The sequence below is a fragment of the Canis aureus genome, chromosome 29, assembly GCF_053574225.1.
Source record: "Canis aureus isolate CA01 chromosome 29, VMU_Caureus_v.1.0, whole genome shotgun sequence".
NCBI lineage: Eukaryota > Metazoa > Chordata > Mammalia > Carnivora > Canidae > Canis > Canis aureus.
In genome coordinates, this window is record NC_135639.1 from 6,531,037 (window position 1) to 6,543,372 (window position 12,336).

The 12,336-nt window shown below is 40.2% G+C and overlaps 1 long non-coding RNA gene across 1 annotated transcript in view; it reads left to right on the forward strand.

The window, feature by feature from the left end:
- The first annotated feature begins 562 nt into the window (after positions 1–562).
- The window catches only part of LOC144300959 (uncharacterized), a 33,324-nt gene continuing 21,550 nt past the window's right edge, over positions 563–12,336 (forward strand). Inside the window, exon 1 of the long non-coding RNA XR_013367706.1 lies at positions 563–717. This is a non-coding gene — a long non-coding RNA (uncharacterized LOC144300959). The remainder of the gene's footprint in view (positions 718–12,336) is intronic.

The window sequence follows — 12,336 nt, forward strand, 5'->3', positions numbered from 1 at the left end:
CCGGTTAGGGACCCGTGGAGCAAAGCCTGCCGGGTAGGGGCCTTAGGACAAAGCCCGCTGGGTAGAGACCCGCGGAGCAAAGCCTGCCGGGTAGGGGCCTCGGGGCAAAGCCCACAGGGTAGGGACCCATGGAGCAAAGCCTGCCGGGTAGGGACCTCAGGGCAAAGTCCGTTGGGTAGAGACCCGCGGAGCAAAGCCTGCCGGGTAGGGGCCTCGGGGCAAAGCCCACGGGGTAGGGACCCGTGGAGCAAAGCCTGCCGGGTAGGGGCCTCGGGACAGAGCCTGCCGGGTAGGGACCCGTGGAGCAAAGCCTGCCGGGTAGGGGCCTCGGGGCAAAGTCCGCTGGGTAGAGACCCGCGGAGCAAAGCCTGCCGGGTAGGGGCCTCGGGGCAAAGCCCACGGGGTAGGGACCCGTGGAGCAAAGCCTGCCGGGTAGGGGCCTCGGGACAGAGCCCGCCGGGTAGGGACCCGTGGAGCAAAGCCTGCCGGGTAGGGGCCTTAGGACAAAGCCCGCTGGGTAGAGACCCGCGGAGCAAAGCCTGCCGGGTAGGGGCCTCGGGGCAAAGCCCACAGGGTAGGGACCCACGGAGCAAAGCCTGCCGGGTAGGGACCTCAGGGCAAAGTCCGTTGGGTAGAGACCCGCGGAGCAAAGCCTGCCGGGTAGGGGCCTCGGGGCAAAGCCCACGGGGTAGGGACCCGTGGAGCAAAGCCTGCCGGGTAGGGGCCTCGGGGCAAAGTCCGCTGGGTAGAGACCCACGGAGCAAAGCCTGCCGGGTAGGGGCCTCGGGACAGAGCCCGCCGGGTAGGGACCCGTGGAGCACAGCCCACCCGGCAGGGATCCCCGGGCGACGGCGGGGGATTGGCCTGTGGCTTCTGGGCAGCGACGGCGGACGGTGGCCGGAAGCTGCAGGCCTAGTCCCAGGCCTTGGGGGCGCCGCCACCTGTGAGGGCCGCACTGAACGCCCCGACTCACGGGGCTCCGGGAGGGAAAGGCGGCCGACTCCTGGGGAGCTGATGCTCCCGTCCCCTTTCCCGCCGTTTTCATCACCGCTTCCCAAGCGGCCTTCCCCGTGAGCCTCTCGTTCCTGCGCCGCCTAAACCGAAATTCACGCCGAATCCTGGAGACATTTATTTTTCGTCTCTGTCTAATTAACTGTAGGCTTGTTAATAAATTTTAAAGTAATATGTGTAGGTGGTACACGGATGACTTCCTGATGTGCTTCATCCCAGTCAACTAAACGTCAAATGAAGGAAGAAAAATATGGGTATCTTGTCAATACCGTTTCTTAGTGAATTTTTGCTGAACCCCCATCTCGGTTTTTTTTGGGGTTTTTTTTTTTGTTTTTTTTGTTTTTTTTTTTTAAGAGAGGTGGCAGGTGGGGAGGAAGGTGGAGTGTGTTACTGTTAAATATTTAGGATAAGGTAAACACAATTCAGAAACGCTTGCCCAGGAATGAAATGATTTGCCAAAGCTTGCACAGCATGGGATGGGCAAGCCGAGAACCACATCCCATACATTTTATTTGTTTCCCTACTCAGTGCCCTCATTTCCTCTCTTAGTATCTGTCAGAATTTATATATACCAACTGCAAGTACAAGCATTATTTTCTAAATCAAAGAAGTGAAAACTTTTAGAGAAGCTCAGAGGCTGTGCCTTGATTAGCATAGACAACTGGATTAGAATCAGTGGCGGTATCTCTCTGAGCAAAACCTTCCAATTTTAGTCTTGTTACTCCCTGGGGAGCACTTGCAATTGTGGGTGCATTAGGCTCCCTGGCTTCCTTTGGTCTCTTTATTTGGATCTCCTGTGTACGGTATTAAAATGACTCACTCCGTTCATCGGCCAGTCTTTGTTCATCAGATCAGATATTTTTCACCTTTGTTTTTACCCAGTGCACAAGGGCGTCGTGTGGCCCGGGTTAGGAGTCCTCCGACAAAGGCTAAATTTTATTTTTCCCACCTTTCGAGAGTTGTGCTGCAGAGATTTCCTAGAGGAAGGCAAGTATCGATAATTTCCCCCCTGCCCGTCATCCCTCCTTCTGGATGCAGAGTCAAGTTTCCTTGCTGGGATTCTCGTTCCGGAGAAAGCAAAGCTTATCTCTTTGGAGATGTTTGGAGAGGCTGGGCACTCCATTTTATAATGATGGGGTCAAGATGTTTGGATTTGTGACAACCCCTGTCAGTCTTGTTCTGATTCTCTCTGGAATAAGGAAGATTGCCTTTTCTTTCTCTCCCTCGCTGTGCTGTTATTTGTCAGTGGGCCGAAGCTCGAAGGTGGTGCTGTTTAGCATGTAAATAAACCAACACTTTTTCCAGTAAATAGCTCTGTCTAGCATTATATGCCAGGAACTCTCATCTACACAATGATGACTTCAATTCCTGTATTGTGCCTTTCCTTTCCTGTCCTTTTACAGAGGGAAAGGTGATCACGTTGTAATTACAGAAGTCCTTTATACTTTATTTTTTCAATCGTGCCTCCAATTTTCCTAGTATCCCCGCAGATAGCATTTCCCATTGCTAAGATAAAATTCCTAAGGCAGCCTTTTGGAATTAATTTACTTCCTATAGTCCAGTGTTTTATAGATGATGTAAATGAAGGATGTGGCTCACAGATCTATTTAAAGAGACGTGCTTATACTTCACTGTTCTGGCCAGATGAGTGGGCACATGCTTTTGCATTTTTATTTGAACCCCACTGAAGTTGGTCATTATATTTTGAATGCCACAGCACGTCTATACCATTATTTAAAGGATCTTGTTCATTCATCCATATAATGATTGGCATTGGCTATAACTTGATGCAATGTTACACTATTTTAATTCTTTCTCAGGCAATGTTATCTTTGATCACTTCCTATTCACTGGGGAAAAAACCCCACACAATTGCAGTCCCACATTATGTTTCAGTGATGATGCCAAGTACTCCTTGGAATATAGCTATTCAAGACACTTTCTCCACCCGCAGGCTGCTCATTAAAGGGATGGCAGCTTCTAACTTTAATGAATAAGGTAGAGTGCAAATTCTACTTTTCTTTCAAAGAGACTTCATGGTTTTAAAAAAAGTGTTTTCTACTGCCTCTTTCTTTGTTTAATTGGAAATGATGTACGCTCCTACATAACCATGGTCACAACTCAGTATGCAAAGTATTTCCTTGTCACATTTTCTTTTTTTGTGTGTGATTCAAGTGTATATTTCACCAAAGAATTCTGAGAAAGTTCTGTATCTTCCCTCGAAAAAAAAATACACCACACATTATGCATAGTGCATCTAGATTATCATCTTGTCTATATGGGTAGAGTGAGTCTTACATTCTTTGGGTTTTTTTCTCTTCTTCTAACCAAGCACTGACTTAATATGTTCTTTTAACTTAGGGATATTTGTGGCAGATCCAAAACCTCATTGAAAAGTTTAGCAAGAAGGAGCCAAGTAAGAAAGAATGACAGAGACCAGTGTTTTAGAAATGCTGTCGTCTTTTCAAAATCTGGTTGCCTAAAACCCGGGAAAACCTGAGTTAGTTTCCATGTTTAAAAGTGCAAATTGTCTTTCTTCTTTTTTGAGAAATCAAATAGACTCTAAAGATTTCTGTTTACCTTTTAGTGAGTCATAGCCATGTAGCAACACTCAAGCAGAGTGTAGGAGGAATTTAAGGTTTTAAGCCAAGTGCAGGTGATTTAAGCACCCGCGTTTTGTGGTGTGAGAGCACATAGGAATGAGCTTATCTCCACTAGTGTCATCCTAGGTTTCTGGGACCTTATTTCCTTAACTTCTAGAAATGGGCAAGTATCTGAACTGTTTCATAGGTTCCCAGGGCAGCCAAATGAGAGGACCCTATAGATAATAGCAAGTTCATTCAAGCCCTGATCATATTAGAGGGGACTAATGACACCCCAACCAAATCTTTGCTGTCATCACCGTTTATTAGTATCTGTTATAAGCGTAACAGTGCTTGAGCATCCTGGAGCATACCTGGATAATAGGTAATCATACCTATTATCCAAGATAAGTATATGATATGATATATGTGTTCCCACAGAGCTTTCAAAAAAGTTGGGGAGATGTACCTGACTTATTTGAAATGAGAGAACAATAGGAAATAGTTGATATTAAATGTTAACTTGTGCTCGGTTATCATGGAACTTACTTATACTAGAAAATTTTTTATTGTTATCTGAAATTCACATTTAACTAGGCATCCTGTATTTCATCCGGCAACCCTAGTCCTGTCATGGTGCGTTGCATTCATGAGCTGAGAGTTACGGTCCTACTCCTACCTTCTACTGGTTTACATATTCCACAAGTAGTATCAACAATTTATACATTCACAGTCTTACTATTTATGGTGTCCCATACACATGTTTATTTTACTTATTTTTTAAGAAACCTCCACACCCAACATGGGGCTCAAACCCATGACCCCAAGTTCAAGAGTCACACACTTTACCAACTCAGCCAGGTGCCCCTCTATACACATGTTTAAATGTGATCTTTCAGGGGCCCCCAGATAGTGCAGTCTGTTAAGCGTCCAACTCTTGGTTCCCGCTCAGGTGGTGATCTCAGGGTCGTGAGATGCAGCCTAAATTGAGCCCCATGGGCATCAGGCTCCATGGTCAGTGTGGAGTCTGCTTCAGTTTCTCTCTCCCTCTCCCTCTGCCCCTACTCCCTTCTTCTCCCCCCTCCCCACTGCTCTCATGGTGTCTCTCTCTCTCAAATAAATAAATTCTTTAAAAAATCTTGATCTTTCACCACAACCCTATGAAATAGGTATCATTAATCTCATCTTTCAGAGGAAGAAAATGAGGCTCAAAGTAACTCACAAATTCTCTAACTCAATCTCCATGGATATACCCAACCCAAATTTCAGAACTCTCAAATCCAGTGTTCCTTCATTACATCATAGTTGCCATCAGTGTTCCACACAGGGGGTGGGCTTTCTTCACTTCACAAATGTTCCATTTGTTCAGTGCTCCCACCACGTTTCCCACTGGAATGGCAGCTTCCAATCCAAAGCTGCCTATTTACCACTCACTGTCCCTGGCTGATGCCACCATCAGGCTGCTAGGAGAATGAAGGACTAGAGAAGTTTGTGGGAGACGTTTTGATGGTTTTCTGTGGATCTTTTCTCTTATTCCCATTTCTTATTGTTCCTTATGAAGGAACTAGGACTCTGGCTAAAAATTTGAGATTGCTTATGGCACTGCACTCATTCAGCTGGCTTATCAATCAAGTTGGTTGCCCTTTTTTTGTTAGAGAAATTTTCATTTTGCTAATAAATACAGAATATAAGAGTGAGAAAAGAACCTTAGCAATTTGGTTCCTGTGTCTCTGACATATCCTCATAGTTCGGGATGTTAAATATATATATATATATATTGGCCCTACCAGATGCTCCTGACTCATCTTTTATATTTTTTGCTGCAGTCCTGGAATCAGCCATTTCTCTAAGAAGCCCTGGTTCCTTTCATTGGAGAATGGAATTGGAAACCAAAATGTGGGCTCTGGCATGTTTGTTGCTACCAGAGTGTTTCTCTTCCAATTTTCTTTTGATATCTGCCCTTGGCTATGTCAACCATGTTATTTTCATAGCAAGAAATTTCCAACTCTTCAGTGGACTCTTCTAGGAAACAAAGATAGGGTCCTTTTCACTGCTCTTGGCATGTATCTCTTTCAGTCCCTGCAGTGGGATGGAGGAGGCAGGCCATTGGCTTCCTTAGACTTAGGAGCTGGTCTTAAACACAGGCCTCATTCCCTCTGTGTTTCATGTTGGTGTGATCAGTTTTGAAATGTTTTATGCTACCTGATAGGGTCTAAATTTAAGTGGGAAATTCAAATGCTTGTGTTTTTATCAGTAGAAATGACTTTATTGAGGTGAAAATGGAATGCAGACTGCGCTTCCAAGCAAAGCTAAGGTCTGCCACATGTGGGCAATGACAGCCACCACAATATCCTCCTCTGCCTGGCGATGGTTACACTTCTCTTAATGTAATTTATAAGATTTATTAAAACATCTTCGTAGGAGAGAGAGTATGCAAATTTTCTTATTAAATTTTTCCCATGACTTTGATGATGCCTCATATGTCTTTTCTAATATTTTTATGTATGTTTTCTCCATTTTTTTCATGGTTAGAATTACCAGAGATTTGTCTATTTTATCGGCTATTTTAAAAGAAGCCACTATTGATTATGCTGATCAGGTTTACCATTTTGCTCTCTATTGCAGTAATTTCTGATTTTATTCTAGAGATGAGATATGAATAAATCAGCCTTTCCTTGTAGGCTATTATTCTTTCTCTAAACTTCTTGAATCGAATGCTTAATTATTTAATTTTTAGTCTTCATTGCTTTCCAATAAACGCACTTAAGGCAATACATTTTTTTAATGTTATTTTGACCGCATCTCAATAACTTTGAGTTGTAGTCCCTCGATTTTTATCAGTTTCTAAATATCCTATAATTTTTCTTTTCTTTTTAAAGATTTTTAAAAATTTATTTATTTGAAAGAGAGATAGTGAGAGCACGAGCAGTGGGGGGAGAGGGAGAAGCAGGCTCCCTGCTCAGCGGGAAGCCTGACATGAGATTCTATTCCAGGACCCCGGGATCATGACTTGAGCTGAAAACAGAAGCTTAACTGACTCAGCCACCCAGGTGCCCCTAATATTTTTTTTTTGATGCATGTTATCTAGAAGAGAATTTGTAAATGCCCAAGCTTTTAGAATTATTAATTTCTAGTTTAATTGAATTATAATCAAAGGAAGTGGTATTTATGATTTCTACTTTTACAAACTAAGAATTCTTTATGGTATATATATATTTATATATATATACCAGTGTGTATATATAAACATTTTGAAATGCTAAGCGGTCTTTAGAAGGGCTATTTTCCATTTGTTGGGCGTACATTTCTGCATATACCTACTAAATTAAGATTGTTCATTATGGCTTTCAGATCCTCATGTCTTCATTTATCTGTTCCTTTCTGAGAGAATTGTGCTACATTGTCTATTTTCTTTTTATTAATATTATTCTGATTTTTCTAACAATTTTTGCACTGCACAATTCATTACATTAAAATTTATAACTATTTTATCTTCTCAGTAGGTTGCTTCTTTATCAAGATCAAGTAGCCCTCTTTGTTCCATTTAGTGTTTTTCTTCATGATTTTCATTTGGTTTACTTTAATATTGCTTTCATCAGCTTTCTTTTGTTAAGAGTGTATTGAGTTTATAATTCAAAGAGGGAAAAACTAACATTATAATATTAGTCATTACTTTCGAAGAACAAATAGATTTTGAGAGTTTTAAGTCTCACTTTTCCAGACGTGTTCCTAGTTATTTTATCAATTATTTGCTTTTATAAATGGGATCTTTTTTCCATTATATTCTCTAATTAGTGATTATATAGTAAAGCCCATTTATTTTTGCATACTAATTTTGTAGCCAGCCACCTCATTAAGTTATATTTTTAATAATGGTTTTTAGTTCATTCATTTGGGGACTCCATCAGTCATAGCATCGAAAATGATGATAACCTGCCTTCTTCTTTTTACTGTTTCTATTTCTTATTTGGTTCTCTTGTCTATTTGTATTGGCTAACACTTCCAGCATAATGATAAATGAGAGTAGTGATAGTGCCATCCTTGCTTTGTGCCTGTTCTTAAAATAAATGTGAGGTGTTTTCTTTGTCCCAGTAACAAAGTATATGCTCCTGCCAAGAAATACATTTCATTGCAAATAACAGAAAACTTTAGTAATAAAGATTTATATAAAACATTCCTTTTTCTCAGTAACAGAGGGTGTTCGTTCATTCTGCATTTCAACCATGCCTATGTCTGTAAGCCTTTGCTTTTTCCTTATGGCTGCAGGGAGACCGCAGCAGCTTTATGAGAACAGGAGAAGCCAGTGCACCCTTGTTTGTTCTTTAGCGGAAATGCCCTTTCCCAACACCCCCCCCCCAACAGATACCCCTTTAGCAGGGGAGGCTGGGAAGCTGGGGAGTGGAAATGTAATAATTGACTTTTCAGCCAGGTTTTCCAACGTATTAGCTGGAGTCATGCAACATACTGTTTTGAATTCCCTAAACTCCCTTTGTATCTATGGGTTTTTTTCCCCCCTATTCTTGTTTCTAATTTTGTGTTTTCATGCTTTCTCACTTTTTTCTTGATTAGTCTAGCACATAGTTTATTTTACTCTGGGTCTTTATTGCTTTTCCCTTAACAGCTCTTGATTCTATGTATCAAGTCTGCCAGTTTTGTATGCTTATTCACTTATATCTGCATTTTTCTTTATTAATTCCTTTTTTGGTGTTTATTTTAGTGTTATTTATCTAAATAATGATTTTGGTGTCAAATTCATTTGTTTCATTCTTGAATGATTGTTAGTGAAAATTTAAAACTGATATTTTCATCTTGAGTACAGCTTTAGGATTTAATGTGTATTATTTTTGTTATCATTTGTAGCTACTCTAGGCTTATGGTTTCAATTTCTTTCTTGGCTTAAGAGTAGTTTGGGAGATGTCTGTGCATTTACTACTAGTGGGGATTTTTTATTTTTATGTTTTCTTCTTCGCTATTTAATTTTAGTTTTATTGAATTGTGGTCAGAAAACCTGTACCATTTATATTTTCTGAGAATTGACTGAGGTTTTATTTGTTATCCAATTTTTGCAAAATAGATGAACACTTGAAAAGAAATTGCTATTAATTATATTAATCAGATCTAGTGGGATATTTTTGTCTATTCTTTACTTATTGTTAGTCTATGGAAGTCATTAGTGATTAAGAGAAGTGTTTTAAAGTCTCCTCTTACTATTGTGTTTCAAATACTTTATCCTTTTATTTTCCTGCCATTTTTACTTTTTATCTGCCTTGATATGCTATATTGTTTGGTGTATAAAGATGAATGAAACATGCAGTTTAATTATGAATTTTATACCTCAGCATTATAATGCTTTCCCCCCTGAATCCAGCTGTGTCTAATATTCAAATTGCAAATCATGCTTTTTATTTGTGGCTGCCTGCTATATCCTGGGTCATTCTTTTACTTTCAAAGTTTGTCCCTAAGAGCAAGTAGATGACTTTAGTCTTTGATCTCATTTGCATTGATTTTTGTAGTGGCTGTATTTCATTTCAACTTTGTAATTCTATGTAGTAATTTTTGGGTGTTTTGTTTTCTTGACTTTGTGTGTGTTCTTTCTTTCACTATATATTTTGGCTTGATTTTGAAGGTTTATTGTCCTGGGAGGCAAATGGAAGATAGAGACTGTTTTAATTTCCAACTCATGGCTACCTTTATAACTTTAAACAATATTCTGAAAATTTCCCTCATTTATCAATTTAGGAAATTAAACATTATGAGGAAATTAGGATCTTTACATTTCTTTTTCTTTCTTCACTCTTTTTCTTCCTAATTTTAATTGGTATATTCTGGTGTATTTAATTGGTGTACATATATATATATATAATATATATATATATATCCTAATCTGTTATCATTATGTTTTTATTTTTGCACAAAACATTTACATTCCCTTTGTAGTAACAAGTTTTGTTAATTTTAAAATTATTTTCATTAAAAATTTTAAAATGTTTGCATATAAATTTGCATTCTGTTTTGAATAACATAACCACCATACTTCTTTACCTTTATTTATGTGGATTCAGTATTCATCTCTAATTCTTTAGAACAATAACTTTCCTGTTTTATATCCTCTCTGAGCTCCTTAGATTGCTTCATTAAGACTTTTCTGATTCACATATAAGAGCAATATGTCCCTTTAGTCCTTGCACACTTGTGAATGTCTTTTCATTTTTCCCATTCAAAGAGACTTGTCCTATCTTCGCAGCTGTGTGCAGTTGTCTTTATTTCTACAGTTCAATAAAATTACCAAGATATATCTTCCTGTTTTGATCATTTTTCATGTGTTGAATTTGGCGAGCCTGTGTGATGGGAAGTGTGATGGTTACTTTTATGTGTCAGCTTATCTGGGCTACGGATGCCCAGAGAGCTGGTAAAACATTATATCTAGATGTGTATGTGAGGTTTTTCTGGATGAGATTAGCATTTAAATCAGTTTAGTGGGTAAAGAAGATTGCCCTTAACTGATGCCAGTGGGCATCACTTGATCTGTTGAGGAGCTGAGGAGAATAAAAATGTGGAAGATGGGATGGGCAAATTTGCTCTTTGCTTGATCTGGGACATCCACTTTCTCCTGCCTTTGGACATCAATGCTCTTGGTTTTGGGGCCTTCTGACTCAGACTGGGACTTAACACCTGTGGTCCTCTGATTCTTAGGCCTTTGGATGCAGACTGAATTACACCACCAGCTCTCCTGGTTCTCCAGCTTGCAGACAGCAGATCCCAGGACTTCTCAGCCTCTGTAACCATGTGGGCTGATTGCTATAATAACTCTCATATATATATCCCTATATATCATGTTTCTCTGGAGAGCCTAATATAGGCAGATGCAGTTTTTTTCATGCCAGAAAAGTTTTTTTCTATTATCTTTTGAATATATTTTTCTGTTCCTTTTGATATGTTCTCTGTTTTTGGATGTTAGTTATTTGAATATCGATCTCTGCTGTCTGCCCTCCATATGCATCATCATACCTCCTTTCAGTGTTGATTCATTCTGTATTTTGTTCAGCTTTCTCAAATCTCTTCTCCGTGTCTCTGACTCAGTCTCTACAAAGCCAAATTCTCTTCTCCTTGTTTGTAATGGATCAATTAGTTCTGCATTTGGATTCATTTTACCCTCAATTTCCTATTTCCCCAGCTATCTCTCCATATTATTCTTGTGCTTTATCATCTCACTATTGGTCTTAAGTTTCATGAAGATCCTGTTTTAGTTAATTTCCTTGAGAATGTTTATATTTCTAACAATGCTATCCTGGAAGCCGAGACCTGTGGGATGAGAAGGCATTTTCTGGGTGAAAGGTGAAAGGTAGGGGCTGAGGAAAAATAGCCTGGTAAAGGCACAAGTGGAAGAAAGCTTGGAACACGATGGGGCATACAGATAGAGTTATGGTTGCTTATATAACTGGAAAATGGTGAGTGAGAGAGTAGCACAATTTGAGGCGTGAGAGCTAAGCAGGAGACAGATGGTGCAGGGCCTTATAGCTCATGTCAAGGAGTTACATTTTGTTTTGTTTTTAAGTCCGGTAGAAAACCAGTGAATGATTTTAAGCAAGAGGATGTGATCTAATGTACATTTTTAAAAATTCACTTTTACCAAACATTGAGGATGGACAGGAGAGGGACATGAGGAATGATGGAACCAGTTGGGAGACAGACACAGGTGAGGGCTGGACTAGAGTAATAACAGAGAGATTGGAGGAAAGTGAGTGGACTCAAAAGCAATCTCAGTGGCAGCATCAGGAGGACTTAGCAGTGGATTGACAGGGGAGTAAAGGATAGAAGTGAATGTGAAAAAACATGTAGGAATGGATTTTAGGAGAAGTTGAGAAGCAGCAGAAAGTCTCATCCTGATAGCGTACATGAAATATTTGAGTGGAAGAACAACTGATGAACGATGGGGAAGATTAACAAGTCAGCAGTTTTCCAGGACACCTGGGGGGTGCAGTCAGTTAAGTATCCGACTCTTGATTTCAGCTCAGGTCATGATCTCAGGGTCATGAGATCAAGCCCCCCCCCCGCCCCCCCCCCGCGTTGGGCTTCACACTGGGTATGGAACCTGCACAAGACTCTCTCTCTCTCTCTCTCTCTCTCTGCCTGCGCCCCTCCCCAAATGTCAACAATGTTCAGATGGAAGATGAAAAAGGAAAAAGAGCAACCAGGCTCTACATTAGAAATAAAGCAGTGAGGACATCAAGGAAAGAATAAATAGACTCAAAGGAAGGTGTTTTGGAACTTGACACCAAATCGATGTAGGCAAGATAGAAAGCATGGTCAATGATGTTATAATAGAAATGGAGAAACTAAGAAATAAGGGAAGATGGAAGGTTGGATGGGGGATTGTATAACCTGTTTAGTTGAAAACAATGTCTTGAAAGCAAACACTGTTGACACCAGTGGTACTCACAATTTACGAAAAGTTAAGTTTAATGATGTATTTTTCTTTAACTTTCATCAAGCAAAACATTAGCTGCATAATAAGCTACTACAAAGTTGCTCCTTAAAATGCTCGTGCTCGTGATCCTTCTCCATTCTCTCATTCTCTCCTCATCCAGTCCTTTCCTCATCCAGTCCTCCCCACCTGACACAAAACAGAGAAGCTGATCTGTCTTCATTCTCACACTAAGCGTCTTTAGGTTACCTTTATCAAAAACATACACCCAATACTGGCTAAATGGCCTGTCCTACGTTTAAATCCCTAAAGAATCAA